At 30.7% G+C, this 15996-nt stretch overlaps 1 long non-coding RNA gene across 1 annotated transcript; it reads right to left on the reverse strand.

Annotated features, from left to right (window-relative positions):
* Positions 1-11118: 11118 nt before the first annotated feature.
* Positions 11119-13687, reverse strand: LOC133201644 (uncharacterized). Its single transcript, XR_009723121.1, has 3 exons — positions 13592-13687; positions 11570-11708; positions 11119-11236 (listed from the first exon to the last, which is right to left on the reverse strand). It is a non-coding gene; the product is annotated as an uncharacterized LOC133201644 (long non-coding RNA).
* Between the last annotated feature and the right edge of the window lie 2309 nt (positions 13688-15996).

Here is a 15996-nt window from a genome sequence, read left to right on the forward strand (position 1 = left end):
AAGTTTTTTTTTATGTATTCTGGACAATAGATTAAAAAAAAATAAGCATTGAAATTGAAATTTTCTGAGAAAAAAATTTTTCTTACCTACCTACCGACCCAATATTTTCATCTTGAGTCGGGAGAGGGCAAACAAACATTATTTTAAAGGTGGCTGAATGCTCAAGTATTAAAGACACATGCACGTACATGTATCTGCACAATGAAACCCGTGTATATGTGCACCAATTTAGTTGTACTCACTTTTCAGTTTCACATATTGCTAAGATTTTTTAAGCTTAAACTTCTGATATATCAATCCTAAGATATTTTCCTTTCTTCAGTCTAATGTGCTACACGTATAAATCAGAATTGACTGAGTTGATTGTCTTGGATCAAAACTTATTCATTATAATGATTGACAACGCATTTTTGTAGTTTTAAGATAGAGCAATTGCAAAGTAAGTTGTGAGAGAGAAATTGTACATGCTCAGTGCAATTAAAAACTAAACACACAAAAAAATTCCCGATTTCTTTCTGTTTTGAAGAATTTAATACAACGTCATTGTTGTAGTCTTTGAAAAGTAACTCTTGTGAGCTTACCTCTAGTCATCATGTGACCAGTAACCGTTTACCGCTTTCCGAAAGCATGAGAGCTCTTACCGACTCCCTTGATTTATTAAGATCAATGAATTTTCAAAGATAACTCTCATTGTATTTCTGCATGGATATTAGATACATTGCAATGCATTTCCGTTACAGGACCGAAAGGACCCCCTAGTTTTGTTTCGAATTGTTTTAAGGAGGAATGCCACACCAGAATTTTATTTAATAGATCTTTAGGACATCCCTTTTAAATTATGGTAATAACTCTTAATTATTTTATATGATTTTTTTTTTTACTTTTTCAGAGAAAATGAAAAAAAAAGTTTTATTTGCAAATAAGATGTTTTATGCTTTTAAAATTTGCTGTTAATAAATGCATAATATGAATGTCTAATCAAATATGTAAAGAAAGGCTGGATATACATGTACATTTTAATTTTTTAAATAAAAAAAATTATGAAAATAAAACACATTATTTGTAAATATTTTTTTTTACCTTTGGATAAAAGCTTCATAAAACTAGTCACAACTAGGGAGAACATATGATTCAATCATATTTTAAAAAGAAATTGAAATGAAATTGCGAAATTTCAGGGAGAATAATTATTTGAATATTTGGACCAATCCCGATAAAAATTAAACTGATCTCGATCAAAGTTAACACAAATTAAATTAAATTATAATTTATTGCCTTCTTTATGTATTTACTACTAAGAAATCTATTGAATTGTCAAGTTCATTTACTTTTTAACACGAATTACACAAAACACACTGGTAATATTGTAAAAATTTTATCTATTTCCAATTAATTTAAAATTCTTGTTGGGATCAGTTTATTTTCGATCTTGATTGGCCAAAATTAAAAATTTTAATTTCTCTAAAATTTAGCAGTTTCGTTTCAATTTCTTTTTAAAATATGATTGTCTAACATATCCATTGTTTCTGTGACTTGTTTTTGAATATGTTATCCATAGGTTTTGAAAATATTCACAAATAATGTGTTTTATTTTCATAAAGAATTTTTTAGTAAAAAAAACATTAAAATGTCTATCTGGTTTTTCTTTTACATATTTTATTAGATATTCATATTATGAATTTATTAACAGCAATTTTTTAAATTCTAAAAGATCTTATTTGCAAATAAAACATTTTTTTCATTTTCTATTAAAAAAAAAATAGGAAAGAATTCTTATAAAATAATTAAGAGCTAATATTGGTCTTTCAATGCTGAAACCATAACTTAACAGGGATGTATTAAAGATCTAGGAAATAAAATTTTGGTGTGGTATTCCTACTTAAAGGGAGTTGATATCACTCGACATTTGTCATGTTCTTTCTAGAACAAATTAATTTAATTCTGTGCACATGTATACATTTATTTGTTTGGAATAAGGCAAAATTTTGAGAATGAAGTCAGAGAGAGAGAGAGAGAGAGAGAGAGAGAGAGAGAGAGAGCAACACATCCCAGCAATTCAGAATAAATAGATATAAACTTCCATATTATTTTTGATTAGTCTGAAGATCTTATTTATTATTGAATATAAATGACAGACAGACGAAGAGGAAACCTATAGTCCCATCCAAGCTTCATTAGTAGGAGACTATAATAATTTGAAAGTATTAATAACGATTCTCTGTAACCACTTAAACTTCTTTGCCACGCATGGTCACCGTTTTGTTGAAACTTTGCCCATTATTACAACTTGACACCAGAAACATATATCACATAAAATTTTGTTGCTATGTGTCTTGGTTGCCATGGCAACAGCCAGAAAAGTTGGAAAAATGGAGATTTTCAGCTACTTTGAATCTTTATTAAGCCTTAATGAAGACTAAGAAAAACAAGCAAACCATTCTCACAAAAACGTGACACTTTGTTGCCACTTATGCATAAAGAAACTATTTAGAATTTATCTCTAAGTAAGTGGTAACCATGGGTACATTTGGAATACATTTTAGATGCTGAAAAACGCTCAATATTCACTAATGATAGGTGTTACATGATCAAACTCAATCAACAACCTAAGAAAAACAGTAAAAATTATTGACCTTAAGTAATTAGGTATTGGCAATATTATTCTAAAAATAAATTTCATACAGTGTAACCATGCAAAATTTGTTGCTAAGATTGGGTTAATGCCACTATCTTGAGGAAAAGCAATAAAATTCATGACTGGCACATATACATCCTTAGGACCTTGCAACACCCACACTATAAGAAAAATTGGGATGAATTGTTACTTCGCAGTGTAACCATGGAAACAACGTACCAGTTGTTTAAAGTGATATTTTTATGCTGCCTTAGGAATATACTTACCTTCTAATCAAGAAACATATTATTTGACTCACCTTGAATAGTACTTATCTGGTAGAACTAAAGTTGAATATCATATATTGATAAAGTTTGTTGAAAAATACAACACTGTTGCTATGGTAACCAAGAAGCGAACGTGTTCGATTTTGTTGATTTTATATCAATATTAAACCCTATGTGCCAGTTTATTGCATCCAGTTAGAGATTGGGTGATAGTCCAAATTGGAAGTCAGGTTAGTTTTTCATAAATATCAATCATAAAAGTTTTGGAAATCTACATACAAGGGTACGTATCCAAGGAAACAGAATATTTTTCAGATTTTTATGCATATTTTTTCGGTTAATTTCCATAGCAACGCTCTATTTAAAGAGTTGAATTTGAATTTTTTGAAATTTGAAAATTAGGGTCACACCAACGCCTTTAAAAATTGATCACCAGATATATATAAAAATACGCTTTTTAAAAAGATAAGATAAGACTAAAACACTAAGATTGATTGATTGTATACTGTTTTACGTCCCATTCGAGAATTTTTCACTCATATAGAGACGTCACCATATACCGGTGAAGGGCTTCAAATTTTGACCTTTACTCGGCACTCAGGGCCATTGAGCAGTGAGGGATCTTTATCGTGCCAACGCCTGCCGTGACACGGGGCCTCGGTTTTTAAGGTCTCATCCGAAGGACCCGCAACTTTCACTTCAAAGTGCCGAGCGCATGGCGAAGGAACAGTTGCTACCTATTTTTTATCGACTTAGGTCTGTCGCGGCCGAGATTCGAACCCACGACCTCCCGATCACGGAGGGAGCGCTCTACCGACTGAGCTACCGTGAACGGTCCTAAAACACTAAGTGAGTTAAATTAAAATCCCTTCGTGGTATTAAAACCATGGCAACCATTACCAACCTACAAGAAATATCATATTTCTTCCTTGGTATGTTACAAGGATCTTTTGTCTATTATTTGCTTGCATTTCAACCTATAATTGTTTTTATTCTCAAGTGTATGACTTTTTAAAATTAAATGAACAAAATTATTACTTTTGAATACTTTGTTTCCATAGTAACGTATATAACAGTTGATTTACCAAACATGTTTATCATGCATTTAAGACATCAGGCCTTCAACTTTCAGAAACAGTCATTGCCACTTGTTTGCTTTGCTGCAAACGTTAACTGTGGGACTCTGAACATGTTGAAAAACGCCATTTTTCAAACTTTAGGACATGTTGCTATGTTAACCATGACACATAGCAACCAATTTTTGCCTGATTTGAGTTTGTGGTATCAAAGACTCTTATCATAGAGAGTTCGGAAAAATTCTGAGACTATGCGTGCCACAGCTCCTATATAAAAGTTCAAGTCATTACAGAGAATGGCTCTTAAAAAACAGCGTCCTGACTAGGTCAACCAGGCATGCTGGGTAACTATGGCAAAAATCGTCATCCAAAGCGAAGTTTCCCCTGCGAAAAAAATAACACCACATTGCATGAATCAAGTTTTAGATTGTCGTGTGAACTTCTTTTTTATTAGACAAAAATCATCATTTCGACAATGAAATGCTGATACTTACATTTAATTCGCTGGCTGGTATTTTCAGCAAGATATACATCTTTATTGTCGAACACCCGAAGTTTCTTGGTCAAAGATTTAGTTTGGAATGGTTCATTTTCAATGTGTCGTTTTTTGCGAATGTTCGTACACAAATTCTAAATAAACATTTTTTTTAAATATAATACTATTGCATCATTTTCTTTCTTTTTTCTTCAAATTAAAAAGTAGTTTTATAATAGGTACTTACTGTTTTTCTACTAACGGTGATACTATTGAAAATCTTCACGTGACATGCAATGGTTACATAGTCTTTGTCTTTTCCTGCAAATCGGAACCCATACATTTTTGCATAAACAAGGGTTTGATTGTACCTGCTAAATCCTTCTAAGAGATCTACGTGTTCAGCACAGCTTTGGTCACTGTAATACCACGAATAAATATATTTTAAGGCATCTTATTTTATATATCTTATGTATTTTAAGGTATTTTTTTTAATTAACAAAGAACCAAATCAACGAAAATGTGTAGAAAGATTGGGCACATGTGAGTTTTAAGTTTCGCATAAATTGCAAAAACGCATGATTTGTTAAATTACCTAAATTTCCGTAAGTACTGAAGATTCAAGCTTGTCCTAATCAAGACCCAAAATTAAGGATCAACTATAAGATCAAGCAATCAAGTTTTACACATCATGTGTATAGAATAAAATCGTAAGCTTCAAAGAAGAAAGAGGTTACACTTTGCCAAATTGACATGTACAAAGAAAATGAGCAGTGTTAAAGAATTTTGTTGAAATCTTGATACTCCCTGGTCAAAGAGGTTCTTTCTAAAGTTTGGGTGTGAATTCAATGTAAGTATATAAATATTACATAAAATGAGCATTTTTTATTTTGACCTTAGACCAGTTGAATTAAATAGACAGGTGTGACAATCTCTCAGCTATGGTAGTGCAATTTTTTCATCCACCAATTAATTTAGGTCAAGTAACTTTCTCGTCAAAACGCTATAGATATCACAAATACAAATCAACACAATTTTCAAGTTAAGCCGACAAACAAGATTTCTATGGGCCTTTATGGTCATCTGTGAGAATGCAAGTTTGTTTTGGACCACACTTTGTGTTTATGCATTAACATGAGCCATGATTCTAATAAAATTGCGTCTGCATTATCTGAGGATTTTTGCATATCTTAGCCATATTCATCAAACGATTTTTATGAAATTACCTATATATTGAATATTCTAACTTTGATTGTGACCTATCCTTAATTAAATCCCCATCCAACCCAACCCACCCTGATTTTTAACAAACTAAAAACACTACCTGTAGAGGTTTGCATATCAATATCATTAAACATGGCAATGCTGTTCTTAAGAAAGAATTTTAGAAGTTAATGGTTATTGTTATTTGTGTGGCTAAACCTCAACTTCGGCAAATATTCATGCCCCAGAGTCTAAAACCTGTCAACAGACAGTTTGCTATACTGAGGCACAAACCTTTTGACTGTCAGTCTCACGAATAACAAACAGAAATTTTTGGATATCATGTTTAGTGTTAAGCCTGACAGCCTTTACCGGTCACCCACTTGCCCTTTCGATATTGTTTGTCATTATATAATTTTACAGCAAAATATTGTTGTTGTTTTTTGCATCTGGAAACGAGCAAAGAAACTGTTTTAGCTCTCCGGAGTCAAATGAGTTTTTCTGATCAACATTTGTATATTCTTCGTCTGTCTGTTAACATGGTTAATTTATACATTTTCAACATCTTCTCCAGAAACGTGGAATCGATTTCAACCAACCTTGTCACAAAGCATTCAATGGTGAAGGGAATTGAAGTTTGTACAAAGTTAAAATCATGTCCTCTTTTAAAAAGGAATATATATATATATATATATATATATATATATATATATATATATATATATATATATATATATATATATATATATATACGAAGGCCGTTCAAAAATTACGCGGACTCTGTTATTATTTACTCTTACAGACGTCATATAGAACTGAAATTTCACAGGAACATATTTCTTAAAAATTCCAATAAATTCTTTTGATTTTATTTAATATGTTATAAAATTATTGCCGTTTTGATACTGCTGATGGTGATATACGGAGCACGACATAAATGTTGAAAAAACAAACATGCGGTATCCAAAAATTTATTCATTTATTTTCCATATTTCACGATATTATTCAACAATTTTCTCTAAATTTCTTTTTATTGTTTTATCATTTAATATTTAGATTTCTGGCGTAATATTTGAAGTACTAACAGAAATATTGTAATTTTTCTCCTATGTGACCCTACGAAATCAACTGCAAAAATGACGTCTCGTGATTTGACGGAGCAGCGGACTTTTATCAAATCATGAATCATGCTGGGAAAACGCCAATAGAGACCCAAAATAATCCTAATGAGACATGTAGTAAACCAGCGGAATATCCGACACATCTCTACAAAATGTAAAAAAAAGAATTTTAGACTGATAGTGATAGACCTTAGTCAAAAGGGAATCCGGGAGGAATGAAAGAAGTTCATCGACAAAACACTGATCTGGGCTGTTAAGAATGTGATTGAGATCGACTGATGTCAAATTTCACTTCAAAAATATCTGCAGTTTTGGGGTTTAACACAAACTAAAACACACAATGATAGTTTTATAGTTTTTAAGCTGAATCGGAAATGGTATATGGATGTTTATTCGGAGTGGATAAGGTAACCAAAACTATACAGTATCAAATACTAAGGGCAAATATTGAGAAAATAAAAGCTCCCATTTTTTAAAATGCCCGTGACGTTGAAAGTTCTACTGCGCCGTGACTTCTTGGGATGTCCTGTTAAATAACTTAAAACTGATACCAATTTACAATATTTTGATATGAAATTTTGATGTCCATATATGCAAAGATTCTTTTATATTGTTTGCGACTTTTTGCTTGATTATGTCGTCAAATATATTTTCTGTGCAACAAGTCCGCGTAATTTTTGAACGGCCCTCGTATAATAGGATATTTATATTTTTATCATGAACAAATGGGCCAGAAAAAGACAAAACTTATATGGAAGCTTCTTTATTTAGTATAGATTAAGATTCCTTCAAATCATGACCTCGAGGGCAGGATGGGGTTACAATAGGGATAACAATATTTTATTTAGAAAAAAAATCTTTATTGGAAAAATCCTTTTAAATTCTTATTCCCAAGAACTGCATTGCCATCATTAATCATATTGATATGCAAACCTTCAAAGGTAGTGCATTTTTTAGTTTGTTCAAATCAGGACGTATTGGAGGTGGGTTGGGGGTTTAAGTTGGGTCACAATTAAGGATACGTCACAATTAATCAATCAAAGTTAGAATATTCAATATAAAGGAAATTTCTTTAAAAATCGATTGATGAATATGGTCTTAGGTATGCAATCATCCTCAGATAATGCAAACGCAATTTTATTGGAATCATGGCCCTTTAGATAGGGTGCGGCAACAATATGGGATAAATATTTTACATTTTGATTTATAGGTAAAAATTTACCAAGAAATGTTACATATCCATTTATAGGTCAAAATTTACCCAGAAAATGTATGCCATATTCTTAATATGCAAGCATCCCCATGTAGTGCAGGTTCAATTTTGTTTGAATCATGGCCCAAGTGGGTAAAGTGGGACCACAAAGGGATCAAAATTGTACTTGGGAAAATCTAAGAAATAATTTTTGAAAATTACAAATTATGATTAATCATATCCTCAGGTAGTGCAGATACAAGTTTGTTTTAATCAAGGGTCTAGGGTGCGGCAGCAACATGTAATCAAAGTTTTACAAATTAATTCCATGTTAATGGTATGCCTGGAAAAATCTCAAGATCCATTGGACCATTAATTACATTAATATTCAAGCATCCTCTGGCAATGCTGCTTATTTTTTCCCTTTAAAACAATGGCCTAATGAAATATAGAAGGAGGAACTCAATAGGAGATAAAAGTTTTACATGAAAATGTGTAGTGAGAACTTATTTATTAATCTGCGAGTATCAAAATGTAGAGAAAGCTCATATTTATTCATATGAAGAACCTCTGGGTGAGGATGGTGTTAAAAGAGGAATTAAGATTTTCTCTTGGTAAAACGACGTTAGAGGAAATTGAAGTAGCAGGGCCACAATAAATCATTTTGATACACAAACATTCTTAAGTTGTATAGGCTCTTTTAAAAAAAGAAGGATCTGGGCGTGGATTTAGACTAAAATCGGGGATCAAATTTTATATACATGTAATGCATATATAAAGGGAAAATATTTTTTCTCAGGAACAGCATAATAGCCTCATAATACTTGAAGATTTCTTCCCTTTTCATTTTAAGCATAATTTTGGAAGCATTTTGTGGCGCATCCCTTTCCTAGGGACCTATTTTGACAATATATGGTTTTTAGCCCTTGAGATTTAAATTTTTTTTTAAGTTTTTTCCTTTTACATTTCTTTGTAAAAATTTGGGAATTCCTCAGTCTGATTAAAACCAGCCCCTCTTCTCCTTTCACTCGTCAGGACTGAGAAGGGGGGCTGGTTTTAAATAGACTGGCCATCTTCATTCCCGATAGGCCATTATTTGATCCACAGTGCATGAAGATTTATAGGGTAGGGCGTGTACTTCTTGAGAAAAGATTTTCAAAGATTTTTTCTTCTTTTTTTCTATGTTAAATTTCAAACTCCCATACCTACCCAAGGAGCCAATGGTTTGATCTTACTTCTAGGCCCCATGGGAATGCTTGCAAATGAGTTGGAGAATATCAGTCATGCATTTCCTGCGGACTTGATATTAAAAGGCTTTTTCCGATTTTAATGCAAAATTTGGGACTCTCCCAGGTACATGGTTTGAATAACTTTCAGTCTTCACCATATGAAAGCTTCCATATAAATTTGAACATATATGATTCGATAGATTTTAATTGCTCGACCTTATTTTCATTATTTATTAATTATCTCACTTCGAAAAATGGCATGGCCCTACATCTGAGCAAATTTGAAACTTAATCACCAACGCCTGTTTTGTGGCAACTTAGATTGGTTGTAAAGAAGAGCTTGAAAATGCGAGAGAAAAATATTTTCGAGGGACAAGGACAGACAAAAACAATACATTTCGGTGACCTGAAAATCACTTTTTCATAACAAGTGAAGATAACTTATCAAAGAATAATCCATTTTTATAACAAGTCAAGATAACTTATCAAATACCTATTGACAGCTCTTACCACCTGACGTGATTATCATCCCTTATGTCTACAAAAGATGAACATATTGACCGATCTGTCATTCAAGATACTAGTATGTGTAGTAAAAATAGTTTAGATAAACATTGTCCTTTTTCCCAGAATCTACCTTTAATATGGTCAAATTGACCAATTGTTTTAATTTACTAAATTATAATTTTAAGGCATGGTATACACTTTGGAGAATATTTTGGGTAAAATTCCCTCTGTCAGTGTTGATCACAAAACTAATTTCATTGAAACGAGTTCCTGTCTCTTCAAAATTTTATTAAAACAGCGAAAAAAAAAAATAACTGCATGTGCATCTGAAATTAAGAGTTTCATATCTATTATTATAATTATTTGTAGATAAAAATTGAATTCCAGGAAGAGATACATGCAATCAATAAATAAAAATAAGGTGAGTCATTTTAAGATTTTTTTTAAGAATCCATGAATTACTAGAGAAGAAACTTAAACGAAGGCATCCTTATGTCGTAAAAAAATTAAGTTTGTTTAAATCGTGGTCCCCATGCCTCAAATCATGACTTTGTGCCTAGGATGGGACTCAAATGGGGTCAAAGTTTTATAAAAAATGGTAAAACTTCTGCAAGACACAACTACAATATGGGAGTTTGACATTAAGCCTCAATATACGTACTTAATTAAAATTGCTGAAATCAAGAAATTGAATACGTTTTGGACTACTACAAAAGGGTTCTCTTTATTTGCATATTCAAGGAAAAACGGGCGGACGTGAATCAATATATACAAGCATAACTTGATGACTTGGCACACGTTTTTCCCTCCACAAATGGGTGGCTTACCCTTTATGCTGGGGAATTTAGAAGCTCAGTGGCTAGGGTATCAAGAGAATTTTATGAAATATTTGATAGATGCCAGAGTTGAATAATTAGTGCAAGGAATGAGTAAACAATCCACCAAGACGTCTGAAACAAGATAGAAACAAAGATCGATAGATTTTTACTGTCAGACGGTAAAATTTCAAGAGAATCGGACGAGTCGGATCTGAACTCAGTTTTAAAATGTAAATGATGATTAAATGCAATTAAAAAGTATGTAAAATGAGTATTGATTTTAGAATATAATGCCCTGTTAAAAAAAGGTTTCTTTCCTGAACATTAAACAAAGAACTTATAAGAAAAACTTTTTAAAAATAATGTTATCTCTCATAATCATAAGTAATCATGATTACAGGATTGAAAAAGTAATCAGATGTAATTGATTACTTAAGAAATGGCTGTAATCAGCTTGTAATCGATTACTTTTAAAATCCAAAGTAATCGTAATTTAATCGATTACTTTTAAAAGTAATCGACCCCATCCATGTTATATAAGAAGTTTTTTTTAATGCCTTAATAAAATTAAACCACATTCCTAATCGAAATCTTACTTGTTTTTATTAATGTTCCACAACTCCACTGAATTTTTTGGGTCTGTTTTGAATCCTTTTGAAATCCACGTTTCCCCAAAGGCTGTACACATCTCAGGAATTACTGAATAATTCTGCTCTATGGAAAAAATTAAGATGCTATTCAAAAAAAATTCCAATATCCGTACATTATAGAACAAATGCAGAAAATGTCAGATAAATATGCCAAAAATTTAGGAACCTTAATTTGAATTGTGCTCAAGTCAATCAAGCACAAGTTCAGTTTTCTAATGTATAGTGTATAAATCTGTACAGAGAGATTAATTTATATTGTTCCTACAATCTTAATCTCAGAGCAGTGTTCAGTAAAGTTTATTTGAATTTTCAAAATTGAAATAAAATTTTAACAGAATACCCCTTTTAGGATTCTTTTAAGTTATTTATTTATTAATCAATTGTCTATTTTCCTTACCTCCCATGTATTTGATGAACATGTAGAATTCGTCTCCAATGTACACAGAACTGATGTCGGGAGCAGCAAAATCATTGATTGCTTTAAAGCGCATCTCAACAGATTCAACTTCTTTATAGTTTATTGGAAGTTCCTTGTACTCTCTGAAGTATATTCATACTTTTCATATTCTGATATCAAATACATATACATACGTGTAATTTACTGTATTTGATATTATGGCTTTCGGTATCATTGTCTTTCAATATGAATGTTAAAAATGTTTGTGATTTTTAAGCATGATGACATTTTAAACCACAACAAACTCTCTCCCCCCCCCCTTTTTTTTTTTTTTTTTTTTTTTTTTTTTTTTTTTTTACAAAATCAAATAAATGTTAACATATCTAAGGCTGAACAACTTTGGAAAACGATAAAAACGCGGCAGGCAGTGGTAAGAAAGTACGTTTTTTGTGAGTAAGGAAAAACATGTATTTGGATATAAAATATTACTCACCAATATTTACCACTAATAAGAATTTCCTGAATTCAACTTCAGTAAACTTTTTACATGATTACTAAAATTATGCCTTTAAGATACATGTGTATTTACATTACAAATTCAAATAAATTTTGGTTAGGTGTAGTTTGTAATTAGACTTTAAACTTCCTCTACAATGTTAAAAAAAATTTTCACTTAGATATGAATAAATGCTATTTTATTTACTATATTTCACTTAAAAGTAATTTTATCAAATGTATTATCAATGCAAGAACAAATGAAAACATTAATATTTACACGATCTAATGCCAACTTTCGAATGAACACGTGGAATATAAAATTTAATTTTGATAATTTAGTGATATCCACTGAAGAAAATTTTTATATAAGATAAGAACACAGACAAATATATATTCTGACTTGAATTGTTTCTTTAAAATAAGGAGAAGAAAATTACAGATTATAATGAGAATTCAAACGTTAAAAAAAATCTTAACGAGGTTCGTTCCTGAGCTTTTGAGCAGATTTTTGTCTTGACCTCTGTTTAAAGAAGTCTGCATAATGTTTTAGTTCTTACAATAGATTTGGATTCTACAATGCTAATTAAACTATATTCAATTAAAACCACATGATTAATATCGAAATATCGAAAGCATTAAGCGAGGAACTATATTTCGTGGCGGAAGGTTTTTTTTAGAAGAAAATGACCAATTTTTCTCTTTCGAAATATTTACAGAGTTGTTAAGTTTGGATTCCTATTTTTACATGCAGCCTGCACACAGAGTCATTTTGCACAGTGAAATGCTTTATGCTGGTCCTAAATAATATATTAAATTGACCATCATGAATTCTCTCATCATATTGGACAAATATAGCAAATATATTGTGAAAGTCCTGGGGAAAAAGTAGCACTAAATTAACACTATTTTAGTTATATCTAAAAATTAACATCACAGACCCCAACCTTTAATTTTCTTTTCTGAATATACAAGATAATTTTTACCATTCTGCTTAAATTCAGAAAAATGTCATTACTTTCAAATGATTTTATTGCTTGTTAAATTTTTACTGCCAGAAAAATGACATTTTTTGAGTGCAAAAAGGTCAAACAATTGACTATGCAAAGTAATTTGAAATTTTTTTTGTTGTCACAAATTTTAAAGAGTCTATTCAAGATGAAAAAAGACTGTCTTTGTTCCCATAATTTATTTGGATAAAAAATATGAGAGAAAAAACTTTGAAACATTGATTTATGTGTTAGACGTAATTACAGTGCATAAAGTTCAAATTAATTGCTCAGAAGCGCCAAAAGAAGCACATTGACCCCAACTTTTGGTTTTGAATTTTAGTTAAGCTATATGTATAGATTTAAAAAATATACTTGATAAAAAATTCTCAATACTTTTGAAAACAGGATCCAACCTCCTTAAGCTTTGCAGCCAAATCTTGTAACTTAAAGACAACATACGAACATTATCCTGCGGAAGAGTTTTGAACGAACAATCAAAAGTAATAAATCGGTCACTAGGAATAAAAAGAAGTACTTACTTTTCTTGAAATACGTGTGCGACAGTTTTATTTATTCCTTCGTCTGGAATATTGTGACACGTAATGACGTATTTATGTAAACCTAGTCCTCCTTGAAATATGGAAGGAGTAGATGTCGTTTTAGGGTTAGGTTTAGGTGTAGGCACAGGATTTTGAGTACCGTCAAATTCTTTGTCGTAAACCATTATCGTTGCGGTAAGATCATCATCAGTTTTATTCTAAGAATAACAGCAAAGCATTGGAGAGATCCAATTTATTACTATTATTTTTTTTGTTACCGAAGTATTTTTAAATGAATTTAATTTTACAACTTTACATGACAACATATTCACTCACGGCTATCTTGTCTACGAAGAATCTATTTTCAAGAGCAAAGATATAATAAAAACATTCAGAAAAGTTTTATTGAAAAATTATTGTTGAGTTCTCAGTATCTTACACTATGTGAGTGTGAGCGTTCCTGATTAAATGATTGTTTATATTTTTTGTGCAGTAACTGTACAGATAAAAATTGAATGAGAAGTGAAATGAGACACTAATATATATAACAAATAAAATCTATTTCATTAAATATATACAAGTATTTGTCATTTCATTATTGTAACATTCTGTAATTGCAAAATAATCTAGAAAATCAATGCAAATTGAACTATTAGTATACCTGTATTTTATCATTGTTGCTTGTTACATGTGTACATACATGTGCTCATTTTTAGGACATAAAGTTTAATATGTAAAAATATAAAACGCTTAATTATTTTAGATGCGTTGCGATGGCATACCATACAAGTGTATGGGATAAAATGGTAGGCAGCATTATGATTTCCTCTCATTGAACTGCAGTTTTTTCCCTCTACACCTATGCTGCTAACGTTATCATAATGCACTCCAAAAAATTCCACTCCGTCGTTCTCTAAACATCCTATAAAAAATCCAACAAGTTAAAGTTAAATTAATGATTTGAACATTGCCTCGCTATATATTGATGAAAGCCGATGTGCAAAAAACACACAAAGAAATACATGTACATTTACAAACATACAAAAGAGAAAAATTATGCTGAATTATAATGATACATAACTGTAGCTGTAGTGAGGGTGCTCCCAATCCGCCAAAGACAAGTGTAATTTCTGCAACAGAATCGATGTCATTTTTGATATTTTATTTTTAAGAGAGAAAATTGCCTAGAGTTGGACAAAAAAGTGAAAAATTACTACAGAGCCATAGCGCATTTGAAAGGCATTTGAAAGGCATTTTCGCCTACTTAGTAATGATTTCCTAAACAAAATTTTTAACCAAAAGTTGCCATACAATTCTAGTTTATACATGTGTAAACTTAAATTACACAGTTATGTTAATGTAAATAGTACCAGTATATAATAAATATGAAAATTAGGTGGCATATTTATGTTATCCAGATAATAAATTTTTTGTAAAGTCAAGTCAAGATAACTTCAATATCTATTTCGTCTATCTAGTCAAGAAAAGTGCATTTTGTTGCGATAACACTCTCGACAAGATGAGATACATGTAGTCAGGACAAAAATAATGCATAGTCACTACAGGATATCTGTATATAATATAGATAACAAATAAGAGGTAACCTTATGACGTTAATATGTAAAACATATTTATGTTTTATCAACAAATAAAGTGTTAAAACTCATAACACATATTTTGAATTGTATCTAGGTGTTTGATTATGATTTTAGGCACTTTCTTTTATTTGATTGATTTTATTGCTATAAATTATATTGACTTTAAAAAGTATTGATTTGAAAATTTTGATCAAATCAAGAGATTAAATGTTAAGTCGTTATGTAGCTATATATATATATATATATTATATATATATATATATATATATATATATATATATATATATATATATATATATATATATATATATATATATATATATATATATAAGGAATGAAGCTTATTTTACCTTTATAAAACGCGAAGCGGTTTATAAAAAAGCGTCAACTGCCCCAAGTTATGTTATATCGTATAACATAGCTTAAAATAAGCTTTATTCCTTATAATTTAATTTCAATGTAGACAATAAGACATTTTTTCCTCCAAAAATGGCTTGTAATTGAGCATATTTTAAATGTAACGTCAAGCGGAGTAATACGTTTTTGATTTAACTCATTGTGACGTAGGCAACTTATGTTATGCGATATAAACGAAATCTTTTATCCAATCAAATAACTTGTTACAACTAAAATTAAATTATTTATATATATATATATATATATTTGGGTGTGTGTATTGTTGTCGATAAAAATTTATTAAAACTTCTGGGAAAAAAGTGACAAAATATTATTCCTGAATTAAGTTCACGGGAGCGGGAATTCTAATGAACCGTCACTTCACTCGGGATTAAGACACAAAACCT

Source organism: Saccostrea echinata, unplaced genomic scaffold (genome assembly GCF_033153115.1).
Source record: "Saccostrea echinata isolate AGI-Se365-2 ecotype Australia unplaced genomic scaffold, CSIRO_AGI_Sech_v1 ptg000001l, whole genome shotgun sequence".
Taxonomy (NCBI): Eukaryota; Metazoa; Mollusca; class Bivalvia; order Ostreida; family Ostreidae; genus Saccostrea; species Saccostrea echinata.